General features: G+C 52.4%; 16 non-coding genes across 16 annotated transcripts; all 16 read left to right on the top strand.

Annotated features, from left to right (window-relative positions):
• Positions 1-1,508: 1,508 nt before the first annotated feature.
• Positions 1,509-1,627, top strand: LOC126327384 (5S ribosomal RNA). Its single transcript, XR_007561207.1, has one exon. It is a non-coding gene; the product is annotated as a 5S ribosomal RNA (ribosomal RNA).
• A 1,192-nt stretch (positions 1,628-2,819) lies between these two features.
• Positions 2,820-2,938, top strand: LOC126327337 (5S ribosomal RNA). The gene has a single exon (XR_007561162.1). It is a non-coding gene; the product is annotated as a 5S ribosomal RNA (ribosomal RNA).
• Positions 2,939-4,126: 1,188 nt separating this feature from the next.
• On the top strand, positions 4,127-4,245 carry LOC126327383 (5S ribosomal RNA). The gene has a single exon (XR_007561206.1). It is a non-coding gene; the product is annotated as a 5S ribosomal RNA (ribosomal RNA).
• Positions 4,246-5,437: 1,192 nt separating this feature from the next.
• Positions 5,438-5,556, top strand: LOC126327336 (5S ribosomal RNA). Its single transcript, XR_007561161.1, has one exon. It is a non-coding gene; the product is annotated as a 5S ribosomal RNA (ribosomal RNA).
• Positions 5,557-6,744: 1,188 nt separating this feature from the next.
• Positions 6,745-6,863, top strand: LOC126327382 (5S ribosomal RNA). Its single transcript, XR_007561205.1, has one exon. It is a non-coding gene; the product is annotated as a 5S ribosomal RNA (ribosomal RNA).
• A 1,192-nt stretch (positions 6,864-8,055) lies between these two features.
• On the top strand, positions 8,056-8,174 carry LOC126327380 (5S ribosomal RNA). Its single transcript, XR_007561203.1, has one exon. It is a non-coding gene; the product is annotated as a 5S ribosomal RNA (ribosomal RNA).
• Positions 8,175-9,362: 1,188 nt separating this feature from the next.
• On the top strand, positions 9,363-9,481 carry LOC126327379 (5S ribosomal RNA). Its single transcript, XR_007561202.1, has one exon. It is a non-coding gene; the product is annotated as a 5S ribosomal RNA (ribosomal RNA).
• A 1,192-nt stretch (positions 9,482-10,673) lies between these two features.
• On the top strand, positions 10,674-10,792 carry LOC126327378 (5S ribosomal RNA). The gene has a single exon (XR_007561201.1). It is a non-coding gene; the product is annotated as a 5S ribosomal RNA (ribosomal RNA).
• A 1,192-nt stretch (positions 10,793-11,984) lies between these two features.
• On the top strand, positions 11,985-12,103 carry LOC126327381 (5S ribosomal RNA). Its single transcript, XR_007561204.1, has one exon. It is a non-coding gene; the product is annotated as a 5S ribosomal RNA (ribosomal RNA).
• A 1,192-nt stretch (positions 12,104-13,295) lies between these two features.
• On the top strand, positions 13,296-13,414 carry LOC126327377 (5S ribosomal RNA). Its single transcript, XR_007561200.1, has one exon. It is a non-coding gene; the product is annotated as a 5S ribosomal RNA (ribosomal RNA).
• A 1,188-nt stretch (positions 13,415-14,602) lies between these two features.
• LOC126327376 (5S ribosomal RNA) lies at positions 14,603-14,721 on the top strand. The gene has a single exon (XR_007561199.1). It is a non-coding gene; the product is annotated as a 5S ribosomal RNA (ribosomal RNA).
• Positions 14,722-15,913: 1,192 nt separating this feature from the next.
• LOC126327374 (5S ribosomal RNA) lies at positions 15,914-16,032 on the top strand. Its single transcript, XR_007561198.1, has one exon. It is a non-coding gene; the product is annotated as a 5S ribosomal RNA (ribosomal RNA).
• Positions 16,033-17,224: 1,192 nt separating this feature from the next.
• LOC126327373 (5S ribosomal RNA) lies at positions 17,225-17,343 on the top strand. Its single transcript, XR_007561197.1, has one exon. It is a non-coding gene; the product is annotated as a 5S ribosomal RNA (ribosomal RNA).
• A 1,192-nt stretch (positions 17,344-18,535) lies between these two features.
• On the top strand, positions 18,536-18,654 carry LOC126327372 (5S ribosomal RNA). The gene has a single exon (XR_007561196.1). It is a non-coding gene; the product is annotated as a 5S ribosomal RNA (ribosomal RNA).
• Positions 18,655-19,846: 1,192 nt separating this feature from the next.
• LOC126327371 (5S ribosomal RNA) lies at positions 19,847-19,965 on the top strand. The gene has a single exon (XR_007561195.1). It is a non-coding gene; the product is annotated as a 5S ribosomal RNA (ribosomal RNA).
• Positions 19,966-21,153: 1,188 nt separating this feature from the next.
• Positions 21,154-21,272, top strand: LOC126327370 (5S ribosomal RNA). Its single transcript, XR_007561194.1, has one exon. It is a non-coding gene; the product is annotated as a 5S ribosomal RNA (ribosomal RNA).
• Positions 21,273-21,691: the final 419 nt, after the last annotated feature.

The following is a 21,691-nucleotide window of genomic DNA, read 5'->3' as shown; positions in this document are numbered from 1 at the left end:
GCAAATACCATACAGGCAAATTTGTTTTTTAGTCCATTTCATGTAAATTAAAAAAAAATCTAAGTAATGCTAGTTTTGTAATTAAAAGACATAAAAACACAAAAAGGAAAATCTATCTGAAGGACACACAGTGAATAAATGTGTTGTAACTAGACCAAGAACTAACAAAAGAACAATCGGAACACAAACGTGAAAATAAATATCACCGTTCAATAATCAAGTACACCATTCAATGTAAACATTTGTAATTGTTTAAAAATATTGTAAATAAAAGTTTATATACGTTACAAAAAAAAAAAAAAAGGTGCTGTTGGCTCCCTCTCATTTTTTCCTTTTTACGTCGCTACACCGGTCAGCCCTCTTTTCATAGTAACTCTCAGGTGTGACAAAGATGCTTCCTCAAGCATTTTAAACGACTGTATTAAACGTAACATATGAAACTACAGTAATAAATTAAGTTTGAGCAAGAATGCGCGAAGGAAGAGTGCTAGAACACCTTGAAAGTAACGAAACACTGCGAATCGACAGATGTGCTCTTCAAGTGCGTCAGAGCCTACTGTTTTGTAGGAGCGTTTAATTCCAAAAACTAACTAAATAAATAAATAAACAAACAAAAAACTAAAAAATCAACTGTTCTCGCCCGATCACCGACGATAAGCAACAACGTTAGTATTCGGGTCCATGACCGCCTGGGAACTCTGGCTGTCTTCATTTTTTGCTTCTTTTCGCTACCCCTGCCAGCCCTCTCTTCCAAAGTGTCTCTAGAAATACCAAGAGTATGAAGCGACAGGAACGTTCTGAAAAACGCCAGTTCTTATAGTTTTGTAGCAGTTTTCAACTGCAAATTTGTGAACAAAAATTTATCTTTCGCCGATGGAAGAGATGGATGCTTTGTCGAATCGCCTGTCTTGTGTCCGTGTTTTCGCACCTTTCCACGGCCCGGCACGGCACGGCCGCTGCTCTAGTAGCACCGAACGGCCGCACACGGCGCCTCGGACACGCCGGCGCCAGTCTCGCAGATGTTTCTCGTGCTTGTGCTGTCATATGGACCACGACCCGAGCGGCAGCGAGCGGCAGTCGGGACAAGTCGGGACAAGTCGGGACGGAAGGGGGAGGGGACAGGCGAGAATGCACCGCGCTAATTACGCAAATATCTGGAATCGCGGCGTGTGTCGGGCAGGTGAGAAAGCTTCCGTCGGTCCAGCAGGACACTGCCACACCCCGCGCAGTCCTCCCGCCGCCCGGCCGCGCGCAAGCCCTGCGCCGGATAACAAGAACAAGGTGCGTCTGCCGCGAGTGTCGGAGGCCGCACGCACCAAACGAATGACAGGCGGTGCAACGAGCAGCTGTGTTGTGCGTCCGACCCACGTGGCGGCGCGCCGCACTGCGCGTCGCTCTCGAGGTGGAAGGACGTGCTTTGCGTCAAATGTGCCACCGAAAAACGGCGATTGCGTGTGTTGGGAGGAGAGGCGAAGCCTTCTTCTGCTGTGCGGCTACAGTATAAGGACGCCAACGGCCATAACATGTTGAATACACCGGTTCTCGTCCGATCACCGAAGTTAAGCAACATCGGGCCCGGTTAGTACTTGGATGGGTGACCGCCTGGGAACACCGGGTGCTGTTGGCTCCCTCTCATTTTTTCCTTTTTACGTCGCTACACCGGTCAGCCCTCTTTTCATACTAACTCTCAGGTGTGACAAAGATGCTTCCTCAAGCATTTTAAACGACTGTATTAAACGTAACATATGAAACTACAGTAATAAATTAAGTTTGAGCAAGAATGCGCGAAGGAAGAGTGCTAGAACACCTTGAAAGTAACGAAACACTGCGAATCGACAGATGTGCTCTTCAAGTGCGTCAGAGCCTACTGTTTTGTAGGAGCGTTTAATTCCAAAAACTAACTAAATAAATAAATAAACAAACAAAAAACTAAAAAATCAACTGTTCTCGCCCGATCACCGACGATAAGCAACAACGTTAGTATTCGGGTCCATGACCGCCTGGGAACTCTGGCTGTCTTCATTTTTTGCTTCTTTTCGCTACCCCTGCCAGCCCTCTCTTCCAAAGTGTCTCTAGAAATACCAAGAGTATGAAGCGACAGGAACGTTCTGAAATACGCCAGTTCTTATAGTTTTGTAGCAGTGTTCAACTGCAAATTTGTGAACAAAAATTTATCTTTCGCCGATGGAAGAGATGGATGCTTTGTCGAATCGCCTGTCTTGTGTCCGTGTTTTCGCACCTTTCCACGGCCCGGCACGGCACGGCCGCTGCTCTAGTAGCACCGAACGGCCGCACACGGCGCCTCGGACACGCCGGCGCCAGTCTCGCAGATGTTTCTCGTGCTTGTGCTGTCATATGGACCACGACCCGAGCGGCAGCGAGCGGCAGTCGGGACAAGTCGGGACAAGTCGGGACGGAAGGGGGAGGGGACAGGCGAGAATGCACCGCGCTAATTACGCAAATATCTGGAATCGCGGCGTGTGTCGGGCAGGTGAGAAAGCTTCCGTCGGTCCAGCAGGACACTGCCACACCCCGCGCAGTCCTCCCGCCGCCCGGCCGCGCGCAAGCCCTGCGCCGGATAACAAGAACAAGGTGCGTCTGCCGCGAGTGTCGGAGGCCGCACGCACCAAACGAATGACAGGCGGTGCAACGAGCAGCTGTGTTGTGCGTCCGACCCACGTGGCGGCGCGCCGCACTGCGCGTCGCTCTCGAGGTGGAAGGACGTGCTTTGCGTCAAATGTGCCACCGAAAAACGGCGATTGCGTGTGTTGGGAGGAGAGGCGAAGCCTTCTTCTGCTGTGCGGCTACAGTATAAGGACGCCAACGGCCATACCATGTTGAATACACCGGTTCTCGTCCGATCACCGAAGTTAAGCAACATCGGGCCCGGTTAGTACTTGGATGGGTGACCGCCTGGGAACACCGGGTGCTGTTGGCTCCCTCTCATTTTTTCCTTTTTACGTCGCTACACCGGTCAGCCCTCTTTTCATAGTAACTCTCAGGTGTGACAAAGATGCTTCCTCAAGCATTTTAAACGACTGTATTAAACGTAACATATGAAACTACAGTAATAAATTAAGTTTGAGCAAGAATGCGCGAAGGAAGAGTGCTAGAACACCTTGAAAGTAACGAAACACTGCGAATCGACAGATGTGCTCTTCAAGTGCGTCAGAGCCTACTGTTTTGTAGGAGCGTTTAATTCCAAAAACTAACTAAATAAATAAATAAACAAAAAACTAAAAAATCAACTGTTCTCGCCCGATCACCGACGATAAGCAACAACGTTAGTATTCGGGTCCATGACCGCCTGGGAACTCTGGCTGTCTTCATTTTTTGCTTCTTTTCGCTACCCCTGCCAGCCCTCTCTTCCAAAGTGTCTCTAGAAATACCAAGAGTATGAAGCGACAGGAACGTTCTGAAAAACGCCAGTTCTTATAGTTTTGTAGCAGTTTTCAACTGCAAATTTGTGAACAAAAATTTATCTTTCGCCGATGGAAGAGATGGATGCTTTGTCGAATCGCCTGTCTTGTGTCCGTGTTTTCGCACCTTTCCACGGCCCGGCACGGCACGGCCGCTGCTCTAGTAGCACCGAACGGCCGCACACGGCGCCTCGGACACGCCGGCGCCAGTCTCGCAGATGTTTCTCGTGCTTGTGCTGTCATATGGACCACGACCCGAGCGGCAGCGAGCGGCAGTCGGGACAAGTCGGGACAAGTCGGGACGGAAGGGGGAGGGGACAGGCGAGAATGCACCGCGCTAATTACGCAAATATCTGGAATCGCGGCGTGTGTCGGGCAGGTGAGAAAGCTTCCGTCGGTCCAGCAGGACACTGCCACACCCCGCGCAGTCCTCCCGCCGCCCGGCCGCGCGCAAGCCCTGCGCCGGATAACAAGAACAAGGTGCGTCTGCCGCGAGTGTCGGAGGCCGCACGCACCAAACGAATGACAGGCGGTGCAACGAGCAGCTGTGTTGTGCGTCCGACCCACGTGGCGGCGCGCCGCACTGCGCGTCGCTCTCGAGGTGGAAGGACGTGCTTTGCGTCAAATGTGCCACCGAAAAACGGCGATTGCGTGTGTTGGGAGGAGAGGCGAAGCCTTCTTCTGCTGTGCGGCTACAGTATAAGGACGCCAACGGCCATAACATGTTGAATACACCGGTTCTCGTCCGATCACCGAAGTTAAGCAACATCGGGCCCGGTTAGTACTTGGATGGGTGACCGCCTGGGAACACCGGGTGCTGTTGGCTCCCTCTCATTTTTTCCTTTTTACGTCGCTACACCGGTCAGCCCTCTTTTCATAGTAACTCTCAGGTGTGACAAAGATGCTTCCTCAAGCATTTTAAACGACTGTATTAAACGTAACATATGAAACTACAGTAATAAATTAAGTTTGAGCAAGAATGCGCGAAGGAAGAGTGCTAGAACACCTTGAAAGTAACGAAACACTGCGAATCGACAGATGTGCTCTTCAAGTGCGTCAGAGCCTACTGTTTTGTAGGAGCGTTTAATTCCAAAAACTAACTAAATAAATAAATAAACAAACAAAAAACTAAAAAATCAACTGTTCTCGCCCGATCACCGACGATAAGCAACAACGTTAGTATTCGGGTCCATGACCGCCTGGGAACTCTGGCTGTCTTCATTTTTTGCTTCTTTTCGCTACCCCTGCCAGCCCTCTCTTCCAAAGTGTCTCTAGAAATACCAAGAGTATGAAGCGACAGGAACGTTCTGAAAAACGCCAGTTCTTATAGTTTTGTAGCAGTGTTCAACTGCAAATTTGTGAACAAAAATTTATCTTTCGCCGATGGAAGAGATGGATGCTTTGTCGAATCGCCTGTCTTGTGTCCGTGTTTTCGCACCTTTCCACGGCCCGGCACGGCACGGCCGCTGCTCTAGTAGCACCGAACGGCCGCACACGGCGCCTCGGACACGCCGGCGCCAGTCTCGCAGATGTTTCTCGTGCTTGTGCTGTCATATGGACCACGACCCGAGCGGCAGCGAGCGGCAGTCGGGACAAGTCGGGACAAGTCGGGACGGAAGGGGGAGGGGACAGGCGAGAATGCACCGCGCTAATTACGCAAATATCTGGAATCGCGGCGTGTGTCGGGCAGGTGAGAAAGCTTCCGTCGGTCCAGCAGGACACTGCCACACCCCGCGCAGTCCTCCCGCCGCCCGGCCGCGCGCAAGCCCTGCGCCGGATAACAAGAACAAGGTGCGTCTGCCGCGAGTGTCGGAGGCCGCACGCACCAAACGAATGACAGGCGGTGCAACGAGCAGCTGTGTTGTGCGTCCGACCCACGTGGCGGCGCGCCGCACTGCGCGTCGCTCTCGAGGTGGAAGGACGTGCTTTGCGTCAAATGTGCCACCGAAAAACGGCGATTGCGTGTGTTGGGAGGAGAGGCGAAGCCTTCTTCTGCTGTGCGGCTACAGTATAAGGACGCCAACGGCCATACCATGTTGAATACACCGGTTCTCGTCCGATCACCGAAGTTAAGCAACATCGGGCCCGGTTAGTACTTGGATGGGTGACCGCCTGGGAACACCGGGTGCTGTTGGCTCCCTCTCATTTTTTCCTTTTTACGTCGCTACACCGGTCAGCCCTCTTTTCATAGTAACTCTCAGGTGTGACAAAGATGCTTCCTCAAGCATTTTAAACGACTGTATTAAACGTAACATATGAAACTACAGTAATAAATTAAGTTTGAGCAAGAATGCGCGAAGGAAGAGTGCTAGAACACCTTGAAAGTAACGAAACACTGCGAATCGACAGATGTGCTCTTCAAGTGCGTCAGAGCCTACTGTTTTGTAGGAGCGTTTAATTCCAAAAACTAACTAAATAAATAAATAAACAAAAAACTAAAAAATCAACTGTTCTCGCCCGATCACCGACGATAAGCAACAACGTTAGTATTCGGGTCCATGACCGCCTGGGAACTCTGGCTGTCTTCATTTTTTGCTTCTTTTCGCTACCCCTGCCAGCCCTCTCTTCCAAAGTGTCTCTAGAAATACCAAGAGTATGAAGCGACAGGAACGTTCTGAAAAACGCCAGTTCTTATAGTTTTGTAGCAGTTTTCAACTGCAAATTTGTGAACAAAAATTTATCTTTCGCCGATGGAAGAGATGGATGCTTTGTCGAATCGCCTGTCTTGTGTCCGTGTTTTCGCACCTTTCCACGGCCCGGCACGGCACGGCCGCTGCTCTAGTAGCACCGAACGGCCGCACACGGCGCCTCGGACACGCCGGCGCCAGTCTCGCAGATGTTTCTCGTGCTTGTGCTGTCATATGGACCACGACCCGAGCGGCAGCGAGCGGCAGTCGGGACAAGTCGGGACAAGTCGGGACGGAAGGGGGAGGGGACAGGCGAGAATGCACCGCGCTAATTACGCAAATATCTGGAATCGCGGCGTGTGTCGGGCAGGTGAGAAAGCTTCCGTCGGTCCAGCAGGACACTGCCACACCCCGCGCAGTCCTCCCGCCGCCCGGCCGCGCGCAAGCCCTGCGCCGGATAACAAGAACAAGGTGCGTCTGCCGCGAGTGTCGGAGGCCGCACGCACCAAACGAATGACAGGCGGTGCAACGAGCAGCTGTGTTGTGCGTCCGACCCACGTGGCGGCGCGCCGCACTGCGCGTCGCTCTCGAGGTGGAAGGACGTGCTTTGCGTCAAATGTGCCACCGAAAAACGGCGATTGCGTGTGTTGGGAGGAGAGGCGAAGCCTTCTTCTGCTGTGCGGCTACAGTATAAGGACGCCAACGGCCATAACATGTTGAATACACCGGTTCTCGTCCGATCACCGAAGTTAAGCAACATCGGGCCCGGTTAGTACTTGGATGGGTGACCGCCTGGGAACACCGGGTGCTGTTGGCTCCCTCTCATTTTTTCCTTTTTACGTCGCTACACCGGTCAGCCCTCTTTTCATACTAACTCTCAGGTGTGACAAAGATGCTTCCTCAAGCATTTTAAACGACTGTATTAAACGTAACATATGAAACTACAGTAATAAATTAAGTTTGAGCAAGAATGCGCGAAGGAAGAGTGCTAGAACACCTTGAAAGTAACGAAACACTGCGAATCGACAGATGTGCTCTTCAAGTGCGTCAGAGCCTACTGTTTTGTAGGAGCGTTTAATTCCAAAAACTAACTAAATAAATAAATAAACAAACAAAAAACTAAAAAATCAACTGTTCTCGCCCGATCACCGACGATAAGCAACAACGTTAGTATTCGGGTCCATGACCGCCTGGGAACTCTGGCTGTCTTCATTTTTTGCTTCTTTTCGCTACCCCTGCCAGCCCTCTCTTCCAAAGTGTCTCTAGAAATACCAAGAGTATGAAGCGACAGGAACGTTCTGAAAAACGCCAGTTCTTATAGTTTTGTAGCAGTGTTCAACTGCAAATTTGTGAACAAAAATTTATCTTTCGCCGATGGAAGAGATGGATGCTTTGTCGAATCGCCTGTCTTGTGTCCGTGTTTTCGCACCTTTCCACGGCCCGGCACGGCACGGCCGCTGCTCTAGTAGCACCGAACGGCCGCACACGGCGCCTCGGACACGCCGGCGCCAGTCTCGCAGATGTTTCTCGTGCTTGTGCTGTCATATGGACCACGACCCGAGCGGCAGCGAGCGGCAGTCGGGACAAGTCGGGACAAGTCGGGACGGAAGGGGGAGGGGACAGGCGAGAATGCACCGCGCTAATTACGCAAATATCTGGAATCGCGGCGTGTGTCGGGCAGGTGAGAAAGCTTCCGTCGGTCCAGCAGGACACTGCCACACCCCGCGCAGTCCTCCCGCCGCCCGGCCGCGCGCAAGCCCTGCGCCGGATAACAAGAACAAGGTGCGTCTGCCGCGAGTGTCGGAGGCCGCACGCACCAAACGAATGACAGGCGGTGCAACGAGCAGCTGTGTTGTGCGTCCGACCCACGTGGCGGCGCGCCGCACTGCGCGTCGCTCTCGAGGTGGAAGGACGTGCTTTGCGTCAAATGTGCCACCGAAAAACGGCGATTGCGTGTGTTGGGAGGAGAGGCGAAGCCTTCTTCTGCTGTGCGGCTACAGTATAAGGACGCCAACGGCCATAACATGTTGAATACACCGGTTCTCGTCCGATCACCGAAGTTAAGCAACATCGGGCCCGGTTAGTACTTGGATGGGTGACCGCCTGGGAACACCGGGTGCTGTTGGCTCCCTCTCATTTTTTCCTTTTTACGTCGCTACACCGGTCAGCCCTCTTTTCATACTAACTCTCAGGTGTGACAAAGATGCTTCCTCAAGCATTTTAAACGACTGTATTAAACGTAACATATGAAACTACAGTAATAAATTAAGTTTGAGCAAGAATGCGCGAAGGAAGAGTGCTAGAACACCTTGAAAGTAACGAAACACTGCGAATCGACAGATGTGCTCTTCAAGTGCGTCAGAGCCTACTGTTTTGTAGGAGCGTTTAATTCCAAAAACTAACTAAATAAATAAATAAACAAAAAACTAAAAAATCAACTGTTCTCGCCCGATCACCGACGATAAGCAACAACGTTAGTATTCGGGTCCATGACCGCCTGGGAACTCTGGCTGTCTTCATTTTTTGCTTCTTTTCGCTACCCCTGCCAGCCCTCTCTTCCAAAGTGTCTCTAGAAATACCAAGAGTATGAAGCGACAGGAACGTTCTGAAAAACGCCAGTTCTTATAGTTTTGTAGCAGTGTTCAACTGCAAATTTGTGAACAAAAATTTATCTTTCGCCGATGGAAGAGATGGATGCTTTGTCGAATCGCCTGTCTTGTGTCCGTGTTTTCGCACCTTTCCACGGCCCGGCACGGCACGGCCGCTGCTCTAGTAGCACCGAACGGCCGCACACGGCGCCTCGGACACGCCGGCGCCAGTCTCGCAGATGTTTCTCGTGCTTGTGCTGTCATATGGACCACGACCCGAGCGGCAGCGAGCGGCAGTCGGGACAAGTCGGGACAAGTCGGGACGGAAGGGGGAGGGGACAGGCGAGAATGCACCGCGCTAATTACGCAAATATCTGGAATCGCGGCGTGTGTCGGGCAGGTGAGAAAGCTTCCGTCGGTCCAGCAGGACACTGCCACACCCCGCGCAGTCCTCCCGCCGCCCGGCCGCGCGCAAGCCCTGCGCCGGATAACAAGAACAAGGTGCGTCTGCCGCGAGTGTCGGAGGCCGCACGCACCAAACGAATGACAGGCGGTGCAACGAGCAGCTGTGTTGTGCGTCCGACCCACGTGGCGGCGCGCCGCACTGCGCGTCGCTCTCGAGGTGGAAGGACGTGCTTTGCGTCAAATGTGCCACCGAAAAACGGCGATTGCGTGTGTTGGGAGGAGAGGCGAAGCCTTCTTCTGCTGTGCGGCTACAGTATAAGGACGCCAACGGCCATAACATGTTGAATACACCGGTTCTCGTCCGATCACCGAAGTTAAGCAACATCGGGCCCGGTTAGTACTTGGATGGGTGACCGCCTGGGAACACCGGGTGCTGTTGGCTCCCTCTCATTTTTTCCTTTTTACGTCGCTACACCGGTCAGCCCTCTTTTCATACTAACTCTCAGGTGTGACAAAGATGCTTCCTCAAGCATTTTAAACGACTGTATTAAACGTAACATATGAAACTACAGTAATAAATTAAGTTTGAGCAAGAATGCGCGAAGGAAGAGTGCTAGAACACCTTGAAAGTAACGAAACACTGCGAATCGACAGATGTGCTCTTCAAGTGCGTCAGAGCCTACTGTTTTGTAGGAGCGTTTAATTCCAAAAACTAACTAAATAAATAAATAAACAAACAAAAAACTAAAAAATCAACTGTTCTCGCCCGATCACCGACGATAAGCAACAACGTTAGTATTCGGGTCCATGACCGCCTGGGAACTCTGGCTGTCTTCATTTTTTGCTTCTTTTCGCTACCCCTGCCAGCCCTCTCTTCCAAAGTGTCTCTAGAAATACCAAGAGTATGAAGCGACAGGAACGTTCTGAAAAACGCCAGTTCTTATAGTTTTGTAGCAGTGTTCAACTGCAAATTTGTGAACAAAAATTTATCTTTCGCCGATGGAAGAGATGGATGCTTTGTCGAATCGCCTGTCTTGTGTCCGTGTTTTCGCACCTTTCCACGGCCCGGCACGGCACGGCCGCTGCTCTAGTAGCACCGAACGGCCGCACACGGCGCCTCGGACACGCCGGCGCCAGTCTCGCAGATGTTTCTCGTGCTTGTGCTGTCATATGGACCACGACCCGAGCGGCAGCGAGCGGCAGTCGGGACAAGTCGGGACAAGTCGGGACGGAAGGGGGAGGGGACAGGCGAGAATGCACCGCGCTAATTACGCAAATATCTGGAATCGCGGCGTGTGTCGGGCAGGTGAGAAAGCTTCCGTCGGTCCAGCAGGACACTGCCACACCCCGCGCAGTCCTCCCGCCGCCCGGCCGCGCGCAAGCCCTGCGCCGGATAACAAGAACAAGGTGCGTCTGCCGCGAGTGTCGGAGGCCGCACGCACCAAACGAATGACAGGCGGTGCAACGAGCAGCTGTGTTGTGCGTCCGACCCACGTGGCGGCGCGCCGCACTGCGCGTCGCTCTCGAGGTGGAAGGACGTGCTTTGCGTCAAATGTGCCACCGAAAAACGGCGATTGCGTGTGTTGGGAGGAGAGGCGAAGCCTTCTTCTGCTGTGCGGCTACAGTATAAGGACGCCAACGGCCATAACATGTTGAATACACCGGTTCTCGTCCGATCACCGAAGTTAAGCAACATCGGGCCCGGTTAGTACTTGGATGGGTGACCGCCTGGGAACACCGGGTGCTGTTGGCTCCCTCTCATTTTTTCCTTTTTACGTCGCTACACCGGTCAGCCCTCTTTTCATACTAACTCTCAGGTGTGACAAAGATGCTTCCTCAAGCATTTTAAACGACTGTATTAAACGTAACATATGAAACTACAGTAATAAATTAAGTTTGAGCAAGAATGCGCGAAGGAAGAGTGCTAGAACACCTTGAAAGTAACGAAACACTGCGAATCGACAGATGTGCTCTTCAAGTGCGTCAGAGCCTACTGTTTTGTAGGAGCGTTTAATTCCAAAAACTAACTAAATAAATAAATAAACAAACAAAAAACTAAAAAATCAACTGTTCTCGCCCGATCACCGACGATAAGCAACAACGTTAGTATTCGGGTCCATGACCGCCTGGGAACTCTGGCTGTCTTCATTTTTTGCTTCTTTTCGCTACCCCTGCCAGCCCTCTCTTCCAAAGTGTCTCTAGAAATACCAAGAGTATGAAGCGACAGGAACGTTCTGAAAAACGCCAGTTCTTATAGTTTTGTAGCAGTGTTCAACTGCAAATTTGTGAACAAAAATTTATCTTTCGCCGATGGAAGAGATGGATGCTTTGTCGAATCGCCTGTCTTGTGTCCGTGTTTTCGCACCTTTCCACGGCCCGGCACGGCACGGCCGCTGCTCTAGTAGCACCGAACGGCCGCACACGGCGCCTCGGACACGCCGGCGCCAGTCTCGCAGATGTTTCTCGTGCTTGTGCTGTCATATGGACCACGACCCGAGCGGCAGCGAGCGGCAGTCGGGACAAGTCGGGACAAGTCGGGACGGAAGGGGGAGGGGACAGGCGAGAATGCACCGCGCTAATTACGCAAATATCTGGAATCGCGGCGTGTGTCGGGCAGGTGAGAAAGCTTCCGTCGGTCCAGCAGGACACTGCCACACCCCGCGCAGTCCTCCCGCCGCCCGGCCGCGCGCAAGCCCTGCGCCGGATAACAAGAACAAGGTGCGTCTGCCGCGAGTGTCGGAGGCCGCACGCACCAAACGAATGACAGGCGGTGCAACGAGCAGCTGTGTTGTGCGTCCGACCCACGTGGCGGCGCGCCGCACTGCGCGTCGCTCTCGAGGTGGAAGGACGTGCTTTGCGTCAAATGTGCCACCGAAAAACGGCGATTGCGTGTGTTGGGAGGAGAGGCGAAGCCTTCTTCTGCTGTGCGGCTACAGTATAAGGACGCCAACGGCCATACCATGTTGAATACACCGGTTCTCGTCCGATCACCGAAGTTAAGCAACATCGGGCCCGGTTAGTACTTGGATGGGTGACCGCCTGGGAACACCGGGTGCTGTTGGCTCCCTCTCATTTTTTCCTTTTTACGTCGCTACACCGGTCAGCCCTCTTTTCATACTAACTCTCAGGTGTGACAAAGATGCTTCCTCAAGCATTTTAAACGACTGTATTAAACGTAACATATGAAACTACAGTAATAAATTAAGTTTGAGCAAGAATGCGCGAAGGAAGAGTGCTAGAACACCTTGAAAGTAACGAAACACTGCGAATCGACAGATGTGCTCTTCAAGTGCGTCAGAGCCTACTGTTTTGTAGGAGCGTTTAATTCCAAAAACTAACTAAATAAATAAATAAACAAACAAAAAACTAAAAAATCAACTGTTCTCGCCCGATCACCGACGATAAGCAACAACGTTAGTATTCGGGTCCATGACCGCCTGGGAACTCTGGCTGTCTTCATTTTTTGCTTCTTTTCGCTACCCCTGCCAGCCCTCTCTTCCAAAGTGTCTCTAGAAATACCAAGAGTATGAAGCGACAGGAACGTTCTGAAAAACGCCAGTTCTTATAGTTTTGTAGCAGTGTTCAACTGCAAATTTGTGAACAAAAATTTATCTTTCGCCGATGGAAGAGATGGATGCTTTGTCGAATCGCCTGTCTTGTGTCCGTGTTTTCGCACCTTTCCACGGCCCGGCACGGCACGGCCGCTGCTCTAGTAGCACCGAACGGCCGCACACGGCGCCTCGGACACGCCGGCGCCAGTCTCGCAGATGTTTCTCGTGCTTGTGCTGTCATATGGACCACGACCCGAGCGGCAGCGAGCGGCAGTCGGGACAAGTCGGGACAAGTCGGGACGGAAGGGGGAGGGGACAGGCGAGAATGCACCGCGCTAATTACGCAAATATCTGGAATCGCGGCGTGTGTCGGGCAGGTGAGAAAGCTTCCGTCGGTCCAGCAGGACACTGCCACACCCCGCGCAGTCCTCCCGCCGCCCGGCCGCGCGCAAGCCCTGCGCCGGATAACAAGAACAAGGTGCGTCTGCCGCGAGTGTCGGAGGCCGCACGCACCAAACGAATGACAGGCGGTGCAACGAGCAGCTGTGTTGTGCGTCCGACCCACGTGGCGGCGCGCCGCACTGCGCGTCGCTCTCGAGGTGGAAGGACGTGCTTTGCGTCAAATGTGCCACCGAAAAACGGCGATTGCGTGTGTTGGGAGGAGAGGCGAAGCCTTCTTCTGCTGTGCGGCTACAGTATAAGGACGCCAACGGCCATAACATGTTGAATACACCGGTTCTCGTCCGATCACCGAAGTTAAGCAACATCGGGCCCGGTTAGTACTTGGATGGGTGACCGCCTGGGAACACCGGGTGCTGTTGGCTCCCTCTCATTTTTTCCTTTTTACGTCGCTACACCGGTCAGCCCTCTTTTCATACTAACTCTCAGGTGTGACAAAGATGCTTCCTCAAGCATTTTAAACGACTGTATTAAACGTAACATATGAAACTACAGTAATAAATTAAGTTTGAGCAAGAATGCGCGAAGGAAGAGTGCTAGAACACCTTGAAAGTAACGAAACACTGCGAATCGACAGATGTGCTCTTCAAGTGCGTCAGAGCCTACTGTTTTGTAGGAGCGTTTAATTCCAAAAACTAACTAAATAAATAAATAAACAAAAAACTAAAAAATCAACTGTTCTCGCCCGATCACCGACGATAAGCAACAACGTTAGTATTCGGGTCCATGACCGCCTGGGAACTCTGGCTGTCTTCATTTTTTGCTTCTTTTCGCTACCCCTGCCAGCCCTCTCTTCCAAAGTGTCTCTAGAAATACCAAGAGTATGAAGCGACAGGAACGTTCTGAAAAACGCCAGTTCTTATAGTTTTGTAGCAGTGTTCAACTGCAAATTTGTGAACAAAAATTTATCTTTCGCCGATGGAAGAGATGGATGCTTTGTCGAATCGCCTGTCTTGTGTCCGTGTTTTCGCACCTTTCCACGGCCCGGCACGGCACGGCCGCTGCTCTAGTAGCACCGAACGGCCGCACACGGCGCCTCGGACACGCCGGCGCCAGTCTCGCAGATGTTTCTCGTGCTTGTGCTGTCATATGGACCACGACCCGAGCGGCAGCGAGCGGCAGTCGGGACAAGTCGGGACAAGTCGGGACGGAAGGGGGAGGGGACAGGCGAGAATGCACCGCGCTAATTACGCAAATATCTGGAATCGCGGCGTGTGTCGGGCAGGTGAGAAAGCTTCCGTCGGTCCAGCAGGACACTGCCACACCCCGCGTAGTCCTCCCGCCGCCCGGCCGCGCGCAAGCCCTGCGCCGGATAACAAGAACAAGGTGCGTCTGCCGCGAGTGTCGGAGGCCGCACGCACCAAACGAATGACAGGCGGTGCAACGAGCAGCTGTGTTGTGCGTCCGACCCACGTGGCGGCGCGCCGCACTGCGCGTCGCTCTCGAGGTGGAAGGACGTGCTTTGCGTCAAATGTGCCACCGAAAAACGGCGATTGCGTGTGTTGGGAGGAGAGGCGAAGCCTTCTTCTGCTGTGCGGCTACAGTATAAGGACGCCAACGGCCATAACATGTTGAATACACCGGTTCTCGTCCGATCACCGAAGTTAAGCAACATCGGGCCCGGTTAGTACTTGGATGGGTGACCGCCTGGGAACACCGGGTGCTGTTGGCTCCCTCTCATTTTTTCCTTTTTACGTCGCTACACCGGTCAGCCCTCTTTTCATACTAACTCTCAGGTGTGACAAAGATGCTTCCTCAAGCATTTTAAACGACTGTATTAAACGTAACATATGAAACTACAGTAATAAATTAAGTTTGAGCAAGAATGCGCGAAGGAAGAGTGCTAGAACACCTTGAAAGTAACGAAACACTGCGAATCGACAGATGTGCTCTTCAAGTGCGTCAGAGCCTACTGTTTTGTAGGAGCGTTTAATTCCAAAAACTAACTAAATAAATAAATAAACAAACAAAAAACTAAAAAATCAACTGTTCTCGCCCGATCACCGACGATAAGCAACAACGTTAGTATTCGGGTCCATGACCGCCTGGGAACTCTGGCTGTCTTCATTTTTTGCTTCTTTTCGCTACCCCTGCCAGCCCTCTCTTCCAAAGTGTCTCTAGAAATACCAAGAGTATGAAGCGACAGGAACGTTCTGAAAAACGCCAGTTCTTATAGTTTTGTAGCAGTGTTCAACTGCAAATTTGTGAACAAAAATTTATCTTTCGCCGATGGAAGAGATGGATGCTTTGTCGAATCGCCTGTCTTGTGTCCGTGTTTTCGCACCTTTCCACGGCCCGGCACGGCACGGCCGCTGCTCTAGTAGCACCGAACGGCCGCACACGGCGCCTCGGACACGCCGGCGCCAGTCTCGCAGATGTTTCTCGTGCTTGTGCTGTCATATGGACCACGACCCGAGCGGCAGCGAGCGGCAGTCGGGACAAGTCGGGACAAGTCGGGACGGAAGGGGGAGGGGACAGGCGAGAATGCACCGCGCTAATTACGCAAATATCTGGAATCGCGGCGTGTGTCGGGCAGGTGAGAAAGCTTCCGTCGGTCCAGCAGGACACTGCCACACCCCGCGCAGTCCTCCCGCCGCCCGGCCGCGCGCAAGCCCTGCGCCGGATAACAAGAACAAGGTGCGTCTGCCGCGAGTGTCGGAGGCCGCACGCACCAAACGAATGACAGGCGGTGCAACGAGCAGCTGTGTTGTGCGTCCGACCCACGTGGCGGCGCGCCGCACTGCGCGTCGCTCTCGAGGTGGAAGGACGTGCTTTGCGTCAAATGTGCCACCGAAAAACGGCGATTGCGTGTGTTGGGAGGAGAGGCGAAGCCTTCTTCTGCTGTGCGGCTACAGTATAAGGACGCCAACGGCCATAACATGTTGAATACACCGGTTCTCGTCCGATCACCGAAGTTAAGCAACATCGGGCCCGGTTAGTACTTGGATGGGTGACCGCCTGGGAACACCGGGTGCTGTTGGCTCCCTCTCATTTTTTCCTTTTTACGTCGCTACACCGGTCAGCCCTCTTTTCATACTAACTCTCAGGTGTGACAAAGATGCTTCCTCAAGCATTTTAAACGACTGTATTAAACGTAACATATGAAACTACAGTAATAAATTAAGTTTGAGCAAGAATGCGCGAAGGAAGAGTGCTAGAACACCTTGAAAGTAACGAAACACTGCGAATCGACAGATGTGCTCTTCAAGTGCGTCAGAGCCTACTGTTTTGTAGGAGCGTTTAATTCCAAAAACTAACTAAATAAATAAATAAACAAACAAAAAACTAAAAAATCAACTGTTCTCGCCCGATCACCGACGATAAGCAACAACGTTAGTATTCGGGTCCATGACCGCCTGGGAACTCTGGCTGTCTTCATTTTTTGCTTCTTTTCGCTACCCCTGCCAGCCCTCTCTTCCAAAGTGTCTCTAGAAATACCAAGAGTATGAAGCGACAGGAACGTTCTGAAAAACGCCAGTTCTTATAGTTTTGTAGCAGTGTTCAACTGCAAATTTGTGAACAAAAATTTATCTTTCGCCGATGGAAGAGATGGATGCTTTGTCGAATCGCCTGTCTTGTGTCCGTGTTTTCGCACCTTTCCACGGCCCGGCACGGCACGGCCGCTGCTCTAGTAGCACCGAACGGCCGCACACGGCGCCTCGGACACGCCGGCGCCAGTCTCGCAGATGTTTCTCGTGCTTGTGCTGTCATATGGACCACGACCCGAGCGGCAGCGAGCGGCAGTCGGGACAAGTCGGGACAAGTCGGGACGGAAGGGGGAGGGGACAGGCGAGAATGCACCGCGCTAATTACGCAAATATCTGGAATCGCGGCGTGTGTCGGGCAGGTGAGAAAGCTTCCGTCGGTCCAGCAGGACACTGCCACACCCCGCGCAGTCCTCCCGCCGCCCGGCCGCGCGCAAGCCCTGCGCCGGATAACAAGAACAAGGTGCGTCTGCCGCGAGTGTCGGAGGCCGCACGCACCAAACGAATGACAGGCGGTGCAACGAGCAGCTGTGTTGTGCGTCCGACCCACGTGGCGGCGCGCCGCACTGCGCGTCGCTCTCGAGGTGGAAGGACGTGCTTTGCGTCAAATGTGCCACCGAAAAACGGCGATTGCGTGTGTTGGGAGGAGAGGCGAAGCCTTCTTCTGCTGTGCGGCTACAGTATAAGGACGCCAACGGCCATAACATGTTGAATACACCGGTTCTCGTCCGATCACCGAAGTTAAGCAACATCGGGCCCGGTTAGTACTTGGATGGGTGACCGCCTGGGAACACCGGGTGCTGTTGGCTCCCTCTCATTTTTTCCTTTTTACGTCGCTACACCGGTCAGCCCTCTTTTCATACTAACTCTCAGGTGTGACAAAGATGCTTCCTCAAGCATTTTAAACGACTGTATTAAACGTAACATATGAAACTACAGTAATAAATTAAGTTTGAGCAAGAATGCGCGAAGGAAGAGTGCTAGAACACCTTGAAAGTAACGAAACACTGCGAATCGACAGATGTGCTCTTCAAGTGCGTCAGAGCCTACTGTTTTGTAGGAGCGTTTAATTCCAAAAACTAACTAAATAAATAAATAAACAAACAAAAAACTAAAAAATCAACTGTTCTCGCCCGATCACCGACGATAAGCAACAACGTTAGTATTCGGGTCCATGACCGCCTGGGAACTCTGGCTGTCTTCATTTTTTGCTTCTTTTCGCTACCCCTGCCAGCCCTCTCTTCCAAAGTGTCTCTAGAAATACCAAGAGTATGAAGCGACAGGAACGTTCTGAAAAACGCCAGTTCTTATAGTTTTGTAGCAGTGTTCAACTGCAAATTTGTGAACAAAAATTTATCTTTCGCCGATGGAAGAGATGGATGCTTTGTCGAATCGCCTGTCTTGTGTCCGTGTTTTCGCACCTTTCCACGGCCCGGCACGGCACGGCCGCTGCTCTAGTAGCACCGAACGGCCGCACACGGCGCCTCGGACACGCCGGCGCCAGTCTCGCAGATGTTTCTCGTGCTTGTGCTGTCATATGGACCACGACCCGAGCGGCAGCGAGCGGCAGTCGGGACAAGTCGGGACAAGTCGGGACGGAAGGGGGAGGGGACAGGCGAGAATGCACCGCGCTAATTACGCAAATATCTGGAATCGCGGCGTGTGTCGGGCAGGTGAGAAAGCTTCCGTCGGTCCAGCAGGACACTGCCACACCCCGCGCAGTCCTCCCGCCGCCCGGCCGCGCGCAAGCCCTGCGCCGGATAACAAGAACAAGGTGCGTCTGCCGCGAGTGTCGGAGGCCGCACGCACCAAACGAATGACAGGCGGTGCAACGAGCAGCTGTGTTGTGCGTCCGACCCACGTGGCGGCGCGCCGCACTGCGCGTCGCTCTCGAGGTGGAAGGACGTGCTTTGCGTCAAATGTGCCACCGAAAAACGGCGATTGCGTGTGTTGGGAGGAGAGGCGAAGCCTTCTTCTGCTGTGCGGCTACAGTATAAGGACGCCAACGGCCATAACATGTTGAATACACCGGTTCTCGTCCGATCACCGAAGTTAAGCAACATCGGGCCCGGTTAGTACTTGGATGGGTGACCGCCTGGGAACACCGGGTGCTGTTGGCTCCCTCTCATTTTTTCCTTTTTACGTCGCTACACCGGTCAGCCCTCTTTTCATACTAACTCTCAGGTGTGACAAAGATGCTTCCTCAAGCATTTTAAACGACTGTATTAAACGTAACATATGAAACTACAGTAATAAATTAAGTTTGAGCAAGAATGCGCGAAGGAAGAGTGCTAGAACACCTTGAAAGTAACGAAACACTGCGAATCGACAGATGTGCTCTTCAAGTGCGTCAGAGCCTACTGTTTTGTAGGAGCGTTTAATTCCAAAAACTAACTAAATAAATAAATAAACAAACAAAAAACTAAAAAATCAACTGTTCTCGCCCGATCACCGACGATAAGCAACAACGTTAGTATTCGGGTCCATGACCGCCTGGGAACTCTGGCTGTCTTCATTTTTTGCTTCTTTTCGCTACCCCTGCCAGCCCTCTCTTCCAAAGTGTCTCTAGAAATACCAAGAGTATGAAGCGACAGGAACGTTCTGAAAAACGCCAGTTCTTATAGTTTTGTAGCAGTGTTCAACTGCAAATTTGTGAACAAAAATTTATCTTTCGCCGATGGAAGAGATGGATGCTTTGTCGAATCGCCTGTCTTGTGTCCGTGTTTTCGCACCTTTCCACGGCCCGGCACGGCACGGCCGCTGCTCTAGTAGCACCGAACGGCCGCACACGGCGCCTCGGACACGCCGGCGCCAGTCTCGCAGATGTTTCTCGTGCTTGTGCTGTCATATGGACCACGACCCGAGCGGCAGCGAGCGGCAGTCGGGACAAGTCGGGACAAGTCGGGACGGAAGGGGGAGGGGACAGGCGAGAATGCACCGCGCTAATTACGCAAATATCTGGAATCGCGGCGTGTGTCGGGCAGGTGAGAAAGCTTCCGTCGGTCCAGCAGGACACTGCCACACCCCGCGCAGTCCTCCCGCCGCCCGGCCGCGCGCAAGCCCTGCGCCGGATAACAAGAACAAGGTGCGTCTGCCGCGAGTGTCGGAGGCCGCACGCACCAAACGAATGACAGGCGGTGCAACGAGCAGCTGTGTTGTGCGTCCGACCCACGTGGCGGCGCGCCGCACTGCGCGTCGCTCTCGAGGTGGAAGGACGTGCTTTGCGTCAAATGTGCCACCGAAAAACGGCGATTGCGTGTGTTGGGAGGAGAGGCGAAGCCTTCTTCTGCTGTGCGGCTACAGTATAAGGACGCCAACGGCCATAACATGTTGAATACACCGGTTCTCGTCCGATCACCGAAGTTAAGCAACATCGGGCCCGGTTAGTACTTGGATGGGTGACCGCCTGGGAACACCGGGTGCTGTTGGCTCCCTCTCATTTTTTCCTTTTTACGTCGCTACACCGGTCAGCCCTCTTTTCATACTAACTCTCAGGTGTGACAAAGATGCTTCCTCAAGCATTTTAAACGACTGTATTAAACGTAACATATGAAACTACAGTAATAAATTAAGTTTGAGCAAGAATGCGCGAAGGAAGAGTGCTAGAACACCTTGAAAGTAACGAAACACTGCGAATCGACAGATGTGCTCTTCAAGTGCGTCAGAGCCTACTGTTTTGTAGGAGCGTTTAATTCCAAAAACTAACTAAATAAATAAATAAACAAAAAACTAAAAAATCAACTGTTCTCGCCCGATCACCGACGATAAGCAACAACGTTAGTATTCGGGTCCATGACCGCCTGGGAACTCTGGCTGTCTTCATTTTTTGCTTCTTTTCGCTACCCCTGCCAGCCCTCTCTTCCAAAGTGTCTCTAGAAATACCAAGAGTATGAAGCGACAGGAACGTTCTGAAAAACGCCAGTTCTTATAGTTTTGTAGCAGTGTTCAACTGCAAATTTGTGAACAAAAATTTATCTTTCGCCGATGGAAGAGATGGATGCTTTGTCGAATCGCCTGTCTTGTGTCCGTGTTTTCGCACCTTTCCACGGCCCGGCACGGCACGGCCGCTGCTCTAGTAGCACCGAACGGCCGCACACGGCGCCTCGGACACGCCGGCGCCAGTCTCGCAGATGTTTCTCGTGCTTGTGCTGTCATATGGACCACGACCCGAGCGGCAGCGAGCGGCAGTCGGGACAAGTCGGGACAAGTCGGGACGGAAGGGGGAGGGGACAGGCGAGAATGCACCGCGCTAATTACGCAAATATCTGGAATCGCGGCGTGTGTCGGGCAGGTGAGAAAGCTTCCGTCGGTCCAGCAGGACACTGCCACACCCCGCGCAGTCCTCCCGCCGCCCGGCCGCGCGCAAGCCCTGCGCCGGATAACAAGAACAAGGTGCGTCTGCCGCGAGTGTCGGAGGCCGCACGCACCAAACGAATGACAGGCGGTGCAACGAGCAGCTGTGTTGTGCGTCCGACCCACGTGGCGGCGCGCCGCACTGCGCGTCGCTCTCGAGGTGGAAGGACGTGCTTTGCGTCAAATGTGCCACCGAAAAACGGCGATTGCGTGTGTTGGGAGGAGAGGCGAAGCCTTCTTCTGCTGTGCGGCTACAGTATAAGGACGCCAACGGCCATAACATGTTGAATACACCGGTTCTCGTCCGATCACCGAAGTTAAGCAACATCGGGCCCGGTTAGTACTTGGATGGGTGACCGCCTGGGAACACCGGGTGCTGTTGGCTCCCTCTCATTTTTTCCTTTTTACGTCGCTACACCGGTCAGCCCTCTTTTCATACTAACTCTCAGGTGTGACAAAGATGCTTCCTCAAGCATTTTAAACGACTGTATTAAACGTAACATATGAAACTACAGTAATAAATTAAGTTTGAGCAAGAATGCGCGAAGGAAGAGTGCTAGAACACCTTGAAAGTAACGAAACACTGCGAATCGACAGATGTGCTCTTCAAGTGCGTCAGAGCCTACTGTTTTGTAGGAGCGTTTAATTCCAAAAACTAACTAAATAAATAAATAAACAAACAAAAAACTAAAAAATCAACTGTTCTCGCCCGATCACCGACGATAAGCAACAACGTTAGTATTCGGGTCCATGACCGCCTGGGAACTCTGGCTGTCTTCATTTTTTGCTTCTTTTCGCTACCCC

Source organism: Schistocerca gregaria, unplaced genomic scaffold (assembly GCF_023897955.1).
Source record: "Schistocerca gregaria isolate iqSchGreg1 unplaced genomic scaffold, iqSchGreg1.2 ptg001041l, whole genome shotgun sequence".
Classification (NCBI taxonomy): Eukaryota; Metazoa; Arthropoda; class Insecta; order Orthoptera; family Acrididae; genus Schistocerca; species Schistocerca gregaria.
The sequence above is the reverse complement of the archived record's forward strand: the minus strand, read 5'-3'. Positions and strand labels throughout refer to the sequence as shown.